Source organism: Anser brachyrhynchus, assembly GCF_964034855.1.
Source record: "Anser brachyrhynchus genome assembly, chromosome: 1".
Lineage (NCBI taxonomy): Eukaryota > Metazoa > Chordata > Aves > Anseriformes > Anatidae > Anser > Anser brachyrhynchus.
In genome coordinates, this window is record NC_137694.1 from 49,272,573 (window position 1) to 49,282,397 (window position 9,825).

The 9,825-nt window shown below is 43.8% G+C and overlaps 1 long non-coding RNA gene across 5 annotated transcripts; it reads right to left on the reverse strand.

Annotated features, from left to right (window-relative positions):
- Window positions 1-468: 468 nt before the first annotated feature.
- On the reverse strand, window positions 469-9,607 carry LOC308188560. Of its 5 annotated transcripts, XR_013945582.1 has the most exons (5): window positions 9,231-9,607; window positions 8,936-9,007; window positions 8,378-8,511; window positions 7,522-7,738; window positions 4,680-5,374 (listed from the first exon to the last, which is right to left on the reverse strand). It is a non-coding gene; the product is annotated as an uncharacterized lncRNA (long non-coding RNA). The 5 variants fall into 5 exon arrangements; XR_013945580.1 differs by lacking the exons at window positions 4,680-5,374; window positions 9,231-9,607 and adding an exon at window positions 469-1,846 and having other exon boundaries at window positions 8,936-9,201; XR_013945581.1 differs by lacking the exons at window positions 4,680-5,374; window positions 9,231-9,607 and adding an exon at window positions 469-1,846 and having other exon boundaries at window positions 7,556-7,738; window positions 8,936-9,200.
- Window positions 9,608-9,825: the final 218 nt, after the last annotated feature.

The window sequence follows — 9,825 nt, forward strand, 5'->3', positions numbered from 1 at the left end:
GCCCCTTCCAACCCAAACCACTCCGAGATTCCTGCGAAGGGGCCGAAGCCACACAGAGCTGTGCTCTTTAAAGACACGAGTAGGAGAAGAAATGCTACAGAAGCCGAGCGGCAGCTCTAGGCAGCCCAAGGGGGCGCTCTGAGGGGGCTGCGGAGGCGCGGCCCCTTAGGCGCGGCGCCCCTCAGGGCGCGAGGCAGCGAGGCGCGGGCGCCCCCTGGCGGGAAGGGCGGGCGGCAGCGGCCGCCTCGTGCCGGGCGGGCGGGCAGCGGCCCCCAGAGGCCGGCGGGAGCAGCGTCGAGAAGCGGCGGAGCCCGCTCGCCTCCCATTGGCTGGCGGCTCGCCGGCGGCAGCCAATCGGGAGGCCGTTGTCAGGCGCCGCCGTCTATTTTTAGCTTGAACAAAGAGCGGGGCCGCGGCGGCCGGGGTGGGGGGGGGGGCGGAGGCGGAGGCGGAGGCGGAGGCGGAGGCGGAGGCGGAGGCGGCCTCGGAGGAGGCCCCCCACACAACATCTGTGGGGAGGGGAGGAACAACAGCACCCCGGTGCTGGCTGAAGCAGGTGCTGAAACAAGAAGTACTCGGTTAAAAACCGTCACTTGAATCGGAGTCAGAGCCCCAGGAAGGGCTGTGGCCTTCCAGCCTGTCTTTCTGCTGCCTCCCAGCGCCCCGCGCAGGTGCTGAGCACAAACTGACTGCTGCCTGCTTGAAATTACCGCATGCGTTGCATGGTGGGTCGCACCGTCCCGAACAAATCGGCAAAAGAGCAAAATGGGATTACAAGTGTCGGCTAAACTCTGTTTTTTAGGTTTATTTCAAAGCTACTGGTCTAATAAAGTCGCATAGTGTAGCTGGCTGTACCTAATGTACTTCTGGTAGGTTGTTGGTCTTGAATAATTAGAACTTACTGAGAAACAAGATTGGACATAAACTCTTAAACAATACATACATTGAATAGTTTGGTAGGTTCAAATATTCCAGATAACTTGAATTGTATTTTTTCCAATTTCTCACACAGTTCCAGGAATTCTGTTGAGCATTTTCATCTACCCATTAATTCAGTGGGATTAGGCATGAGCTACAGCGTGCAGGGGTAAAGCAGCACCCCTAGGTTAGAAGAGGAAAGCCTAAAATATGATAAAGAAAACCGTTCTTCCAATATTTAGGCAGAGACTTAAAAGAGTAAGTCAATGTATTCCAGAAATACCCAGGAAAAAACACGTCCTGCTAAGCAAGTTTTTAAGACCCTGATACAAATGTTAAGAGGTTAGTTGGCCTTCTAAATATTTGGGTATGTAGCCGCAGGTGACAAATTATTTTGAGGGTCCTTGCATAACTATGGATTGAAATGGCTGTTTGAGCTTTGTAGCATCCTGCTCACAAAAGTACAAAGAAGGGGTGAAATGCAGACGTGTGTGTGCACTGAATCTGCAGGCCTCAGGAGTAAACTGAGCCACAGGTCTTGTGCTCGCCCTACAGTTCAGGAAAGGGTTTCACTGACAGTGTGCGCTGAGATCAAATTTTGGACACCTTGAGAGGAAAATCTTGCAAAATAATACAGACTGTAGAAAGTCAGCCAACAGCCGTTCATTTTGCAGTGGGAAGTATTCCCTCACAAACCTTGCAATGTCAGAGCAGAAATTGGCCCGGCTGCTCCTCGTAGTCATCAGCCCTAAAGTAATGGTCAGTGTCAGGCTGTTCTGAAATCCTGGTCCTCATTACACCATCCCCATGGATGCTTTTCAGTTGCCAGTAGGACATACCAAACCAGCAGGGAAACAAAAGAACAAAGTCTGCTGCGACAATGTTTGGATGTAATTTCAAAAAAGTGGCCCGTGGATTTAAAATCTGCCTGGAAAAAAAAAAATGTTTATTCTGTCATTGCCAGAACATTGATATAGTTAGAAACATTATTTCAGTGAAGTTTTTACATGCCATTGAACATTTTCTCTGTGTTCACGGGTTGTCAGTCTTATGTGCAGATTAAACTAAGTTCTCACAGAGGAAGTGCACGCAGCGTGAATTCCGTTAGCTTTGCTGATCCCATTACGCACCATAATGTGAGAGTGAAGATTGCTCTGCATAAATATTCATCTAGCATCTTTCAAGTTTTCACTTTTCATTCTGCTGCTGCCTGACCCTGTCTGCCACTTTTCTCTGAATAATCGTTACTGCTGAGCAATCCATTTGGAGAAAAAGGCATTTGCAAGACTATAATATCAGAACTGGACTCTTGTGGATTGTCACTAGGACAAGATGCAGCCTGGTGCAGTGTACAGCTGTGGACATTAAAATGATCTACTATACTATTTGGAATTGCTCTGCATGTTTCTTTGAAAATGCCATTGCTTCAGGCTCAAACAGAGGCCAGACCGAACACATAGGTGGCAGCACCCCAATTTCCTTTCTGATCACTCAGAATCAAGATTATGAGTTTTTTCTCTTTTAATTCCAATATGTTTTGAGTTATATCATAAACTGTTTTCGTGCAGTTTCTAATACTCTACACCCCAAATGCTCTGCTTGTGCATTGAGGCGGACTGGAACTGGTGAAAATAGCAGAAACCATGTGATGTGTTTTTGTGGAAGCAAGGAGTGAGACTTGAGGGCTCCTTTGATACCAAGGGAGAGCGTGAGGAGCTGCTTCATGGGCTGTGCTGCAGACCTTGCCCAGGCTTTCCTTGGGCAGAGCGTCACAGCACAGCCTGTTCTCCCATGCAGAGCTGAGACAAGCTTGCAAAGGGAGACGCGCTTTTCTTCTTAAAAGGTGCTTACTTCTGCCAGGTATTGTCATAACACCTTTTATCTTTCCCTTTTTTCCATCCGGTTAGAGCTCTCCTAGACACCATTTGCATAATTTTCCCTGCTTATCAGCTTGACATCTTAATTGCAGAAACTGCACCAACAGAAGGAAGCTGCTAAATAGCAGGCACCAACGCCACAACAGGTAAAAAATCAATAATCATATTACTCAAAGAAGACTAAAGTGGTGAAAATATGCTCTCCTCAAAATCAAGTTTAAACCAGACATATTCGAATGATGGCTGAAGTGAATTAAATTTCTTTCCAGTTAGACAGCTTTGATCCAATTGTCCAGAAAACCAAACCAAACCAAATCAAACTAAACATCAAAGCAGGGTGGAGAAACATCCATGGGCGTGATGGTGGCTGTGTGATTCAGAATGGTCTGTTACAGCCTGACTTGGGGCCAGCTGCTTGGCCCCGGTCCCGTACCGCCGTATTAGCCTATGGGCTCGCATGGATACTCGGAAGCCTGGATGGACATTGAAGGAATGGGGCAGGCATTTTCCAACAGAAGCTTGGGCTGTTATTCTTGTTGTAAATAGTTAAATTCATAATGATGCCTTAGTCTGGTTTAGGGGGAAGTTAGAACAGCAATCATGTTCCCATTAGCAGTAGCGTAATCCCGTTTCTAATGTGAACTTCATATCCACTAGCCTTAAAGTAGATCTTGCCTCTGTGTTTTATGATGACTGATGGTAACATTAATGTCTTTCCATGCCCTATGCCTTCTTCTAAAAGAAAATTGCCATGTGAAAGAACCTCATTCTTCTAATTAAGATCAACTCATACATAGAGTGCAGTATATTTTGGACCTGTCACATCAGAGTGTGTACATTATGTTGACTTATGCGTGGTGTGGTCGATCAGCCATGAGTGAGGGATTACGCACAGGCTTTCTGGATGCTTTGGGGCTTGAACCCTCTGAGCAATAGATCACAGATGCTTTCTGTCGCATATTAATAGCTGGCTCAGTATGAGGACTGGAACCCCAGAGGTGCCATAAATGCTAAAAACGTTTCACCTCCAGGACTTAGAATACATAACCTAATGTGCTACTGAATGTTCTGGAAGCTGTTTTTCTTCCTTTTTTTTTTTTTTTTTTCCAAGCCATTTTTAAAAGGAATTCAAGTTCACGTAAACATTAATGTGTCATAAAATTTTTAAACTAATGTGACACTCTGTGCTTGTTTTATTTTTGCCATGGAAGTATAGCAACTGGTTTCACAGGCAAAAATGCATTTTTTCAGTCATCTAAGGACAAACTCACCTAATTGGTGTTCCTGGTTGAGCAATAAGAGATGAGTAACCCCGACCTACCTTTGTGTGTATATATATATATATATATATACATTTTGTACAAGCCCACAATGCTTTGTCTTTAAAATGCCAGTAGATGAAAGTGGTTTCTCTAATGGAATCCCTAGTAAGATGGAGTTTCAAACCAGTAATTCAATTACTCCTTGTCCATGTCCTGAGCCATCACAACTCAGCATGAGACCTTGTTAGTAGCCATGCCCTAGGCCTTGGAAGAAGATAATATAACTTTACTTTTCCCTTTTTTTTTTTTTTTTTAAAGTGCATATTCAGCAGGGAAGTGGTATTTGGGCTTTGTTGTGACCAAATCGGGCTCATTTTCAGCATCGTCTTGCAGGGTTGTCCAAGCTTACGCACAGACCCAAATGGTAGAAGCATTACTGATAAGCATGTAACAAAAGAAAGGATGGATGTTCAGGATCATTCAGGCATTTTGGTACTAGAAACGGAGCAATAGTAATAGGGAAGTTATTTTCCTCTATTCTGTGCCACATTTGAACCAGAAAAAAAAATGTTTGGGGGGCAGGGGGAGGAGGGCAAGGGAGGGCATCTGAGGAAATCTAAAGATCCATGTTCAATCCTGATCTCTGATTCACAGCCCACAGATTTGGCCACAGCAGCCAATCTGGTCAGCATCTAACTCTCCCTGTTTTAGAGTGTGTAATAATGTGCACTACCTTAAGGACTGGGAATGATATTTAGACAGGTTCTTGTTTGTGGTTTTGGAGAACTTTTTTCCATTACAGAGGATACCTACAGGATATCTGCTGCATACCCACTCTGTCCTCCTTTGCTTAGGGCATGCAGAAGTGGATTCTGCTTTGGAAATCTGATCTTACCTCTCTTTCTTTCTTGCCAATACTTCTTTCAACCAGAGAATAACTAACCTGTTTTGCATCTGTTCCCTGCTTCCTCAATGCTTTCATGCATCCTTTTATGAAAGGAAGAGGAGGGTGATCAGATCCCCGGGTGTATGCTTCTTCCATCTGTAGTAGACAGAAGCAGGGCACACAACCTGATGTAGGTTGTGAGATACCGTGCTGTACCATATGGAAGAAGCAGCTGTACAGCAAGGTAACATCTGAGCTGGAGCCCAAATCCATCCCTTATCGCCATCGGCGCTGTGGGTCTGGCAAGCTTCTGTCCTCCCCCCTGCCCCTGAAACATCAGCTTTTAGCCACTGCCAGGGGCACTGTCATTGGACTTGTTTGTTGTTTTTGCTGCCGTTCCAGGTCAATAGATCCCACGTTCTTCCATGGCTCTGAGAAAAATAAATGCTCTCCCAGAGCTGTAGTCATCTCTTTGTTATTCTTTCAAGATTGCCATCATCAAGTGAACAAATGTTAGAACTGTTCAAATTGATATCGTATTTTTCCTAAACTAGTAATTTTCAAAGCTTGCTTTAGTTTCTACTCTCACTCGAGATAGATTGTACATTACATATTCTGTGGCAACCAATTAGTTCAGACCCTGCTGTGTTGCTTTGTAGGTGTTTAGACAAAAATTGAAACAATAATTATGTAAATGCAGTCTTCTTTCTGTGACTTTCAGTAGTGTTTTGCTGTGAAGTGACTCTTATTTCTGGGAAGGAAGCAACCTATTTTAAGAATAATTATTACACTAAAAGAAAGAGAAATGTAATTGCAAAAAATGTCCAAAAAGTCAAGTATGTCGTGGCCATGATTGGCATGTGAAACTGTTTGCAGAACCCCACTTAATGACTCAACAATTAATAACTGGACCAGTTACTCCAAGAGAAGACACAGTTAAATTCTCCCCACACATTCATATCTGAATCCAGGTGACTTTTCATGGTATTTTTGAAGAGATGACTATTAAGACTTCTTATCATTCTCCCTCAATCTGTCTTGCCTTACTTTTGAATTTAAACCCTGGAAAAAATTGCCTTTGTGTCCTTTGGACTTCTTGCTAGAATGTTCCCCTTCCTGATGGGAGTTTCAGAAGATTTCAGTGTCCTTAATTTATTGTAACCATATAAGGCATATAGCCAGAGAAATGGGGATGCCCCATCCCTGGAGGTGTTCAAGGCCAGGCTGGATGGGGCTTTGGGCAGCCTGGTCTGGTGGGAGGTGTCCCTTCCCATGGCAGGGCAGTTGGAACCAGGTGATTGATCCTTAAGGTCCCTTCCAACCCAAACCAGTCTATGATACCTAAGGGCATTACCAGAGCATGTGATACGGAGAAGAATGGTATGTATAACAAAACAGGGATAAAAAAGAAAAGCAAAGAAACAAATGAAAAACACACCTCCCACCCCAGGTAATATGACTTTGAGGTGTAAAAAGATTTACAGTCCATTTATTTGTACAAATACACTGGTAAGACTGCTTTTGAGTCTCTAAAGCTTCCCTTACTATATTTATAATTTGGAAAATACTCCGTGTTCCAAACTGACAGAATCTTTCATCCTATTCATAGTTTCCTATTCAAACTATACGAGGGAGGAAAAACTCAGTATGTTGTTAAACAGCAGACAGTCAGAAATTCATGAAGTGAATGATCACCTTAAGCTGCTGCTTTGAAGTTTCACCACAGTTTTCCAGCTCATTTCCTACTGATGGAAAACTTGCCAGAAGTACTCCCAGCAGAGATAAAAATTATTTGGCCTGCTGAAATCCACACACTTTGAGATTATCAGCAGATCAAAGACAAGAGTCAAGCTGTATGCCATAGACAATTTACATAGAATACATAGGCAATGATATATATATGAATCTTTAGCTAATTAATGCATGCATTACTTAGTGGGTAGATCTAAGCAGAATGTGGAAAGAAGTTCCAGCGAAAATCTATAATGTGAAAAAGCACATCTCACATGATTGCTTTAGACTTGAAATATGTTGGGCTGACCCTACTGGATTTATTTTCTAGCTTTTAAAAACTTTGTGATTCTTAAGTTCGTTTGTCAACTTTGTTGTTGTTGCAGGATTTATAAAGTCAGAAGTGTCTCATGTTTTATTTTGCTACACAAGAGCATCTGGATGATTTCTCTCTCCTTAAGCTATGGCTGTTTGGAAAGGGTACACAGAAACAACCACCAAAACTGAGTTTCTTATTAACATGAGTGTTTGAACTGATAACAGCTCCTGGAAGTTTATGGTTCATTAATTTCCTGTGGAGGGAGGATGTTGGTAGAAGTGGGCCTTTTGGTGCAGACACGTTTGCATTCTGCTGTCCCTGCTGGGGCCAGTAGGTCTCTGGGGGAGCTCAGGACTGGGGTGGTGGGGACCAGGGAGGAGGCAGCACAGGCTGCTTTTGGTCCCCATGTCTGACCAGACCCCACATGACAAAGCAGGTATAAATAGTTGGCCTTGCTTCATCCTACAGGTCTGGCTCAAAGTTGTACTTTAAATAACGTTAAGCAGTGAAACACTGAACACCACATACCAGACAGAAGCTTGTGAAGGTGAGGACAAGGTACCTGGGGAAGCTTCTCCTGCCATCCAGCAAGCTGCCCCCTGCAGTGCAGTGCTCGTCCTCCGCCAGGTGCAGCACTGTGCATACCTTGTGGAGGTGGAATTTGCAAAAGACTGTTTGATGGAGTCAAACATCCCACTTGTGCACTGCAGTTCTGGGAGGGGCTTTAGCAGAGTGTGCACCTGCTCTGCAAGAGAGAACATTTCACTTTACCACTGCATTTGCATGTCACTGACTGAATCCATTTTTAATAAATTGGTGGAAAAAAATCGTGTGCTGAAACTTTCAAAGTTGCCAGGAAATGTCATTGTCCTTGGTCAACCCAAGCATATAGCTTGCAGTCCAAATATCAGTGCCCCAAATCCTCAGACCTGGCTGGGTGTTGAGCACATACAAGGAATTACAGATAGAACTGATTGAACGTTTCAGCAGAAACAAGAGGTAATCCCAGTCAAGGTGAAAATCTCAAGGCAGTGCAGTGTGAAGCCATTGCACATGCCTCTTTAATTGATCTGTAAAAACAGAAACACCAAATACAAGGTTCCCCCCCCCCCCCCCTTTCTTTCCTCTTCCCTGTTTGGAAAGCATCAAGACTTCCTGCTCTGTATAGTTGGTCCTGAGTTTCTTCTCATTGCTTAATATATATTTTAATTTATTTTTTAATTTATTACATTTCTATTTTTAAAGTAATAAATTAAATGCTGTTTTGTCATATTTCAGTCTCAGCTCCTGGGCCTATTTGCTACACACAGTCAGCTAAAAATAAGCTTCTTTTCCCTTGGATGTGTTATATAAATTCAGTCCCTAGCCATTCGATAGTGCTTACCCAGTGATGCTGAGTTGATTTCACTTGTATCTTGTGTAACTTTTACGGCTCCAACAGAGACAGAACACACCGATTGTTTTGTCCAACAAGTTTTCATATCAAATTTTTCTCCCCAATCTTCCCCAAGCTCACTGCTGAAATCAAGCATATTTAAGAAGCACAATGGGCACTCAATCTTTTTTTAATGTGATCACTATCACTGCATGTAAGATTAATTTCATTTCTGTTCTCGGAAATTGCTTTTGATCTGTGATATTTAAGTCAGTCCTATCTGAATTGCCATGTGGTATTATTCTGACAGCTTGGGCTGCCATTCCATAGCCTCGTTTGCCCCGTTGGATCTTTATGTGGTATTCCTGCATCACTGCTGAGGACATGATGTACCCTTGCTTGTGCATTTCTTGATAGAAAGCATCAGGTGAGAGTCAGTCTTTGACACATTCAATACAGCCAACTGATCACAGTAGCCTCTCAGGATTTAAAAGCTATTAATTATAATTAACTTCCTGCTTTGTTCAGAGAGTTCTGTTAAAAACAAACAAAGCAAAAAAAAATTACCTCAGTAGACATCATTGTTCCGCAGTCCAGAATATTGTTGCAAACCCAGGACTCGGGAAAGGGGCAGCAAGGCTGTGAACAACCACAAACAAATCTTGGGGGGGGAAGAAGAAAGCAAGGGAACAGCATGGGTGGGATGGGGGAAAAATAATCACAGGCTCAGATATGCAACAAGCCTTTCATATTAATTGTTGTAATGAAGTTATGCAGATGCTATCAATTAAGCTATAACTAGGTCCATGCCTTAGCCATAACCAATTAGGTCAAGAAAAGAACACAAGTGCCAACATCTTACCTCATTGCTAGGTCTACAACTTACATCCTAAAACTGCTTGCTCAGCTGCTGCCCAGGTCCACGTGCTTCTTTATCTATGCTCTTGACAGGCACGCACAGAAAACACTGACAGGATGCATTATCTGGTGAAAAGCTCAGGGCTTGCTGCCAGCTCCGTAGGCTCAGCTGCTAGAGGGCCCACTCGGGTGTGGGGTCCAAATTTTGCTGAATCCTTGGCCTGCAGGAATACAATTTATTCAGCTCCAGACCATCTGTTGAAACTTTTCCATGTGGCAATAATTAAGTAATTATTAGGGCAGAGAAAGCATGAGTCTATCGCCTGGGGACAAGGATGGGGGTGATGACTTCTGCCCAAGCTCTATTGAGCACTAAATGTGAAACCTTTGTGAGCAGAGGCAGCTGCCCTGTCTCTTCTCTGTAACTCAGAATATCCTTTTTCTACAGTGTCCATCTGCTGCTTTTGAGATGGACCTTCAGGTCTCCACGGGCACCAAAAAGGAGTGCAGCCCAGGTCTCCATCCTGCTGACCAGAAGAGCCAGGCAATGAAATGCTGTGCAAACAGAGGAGGCGTGCTCATTCCTCATCTTTGTGTGC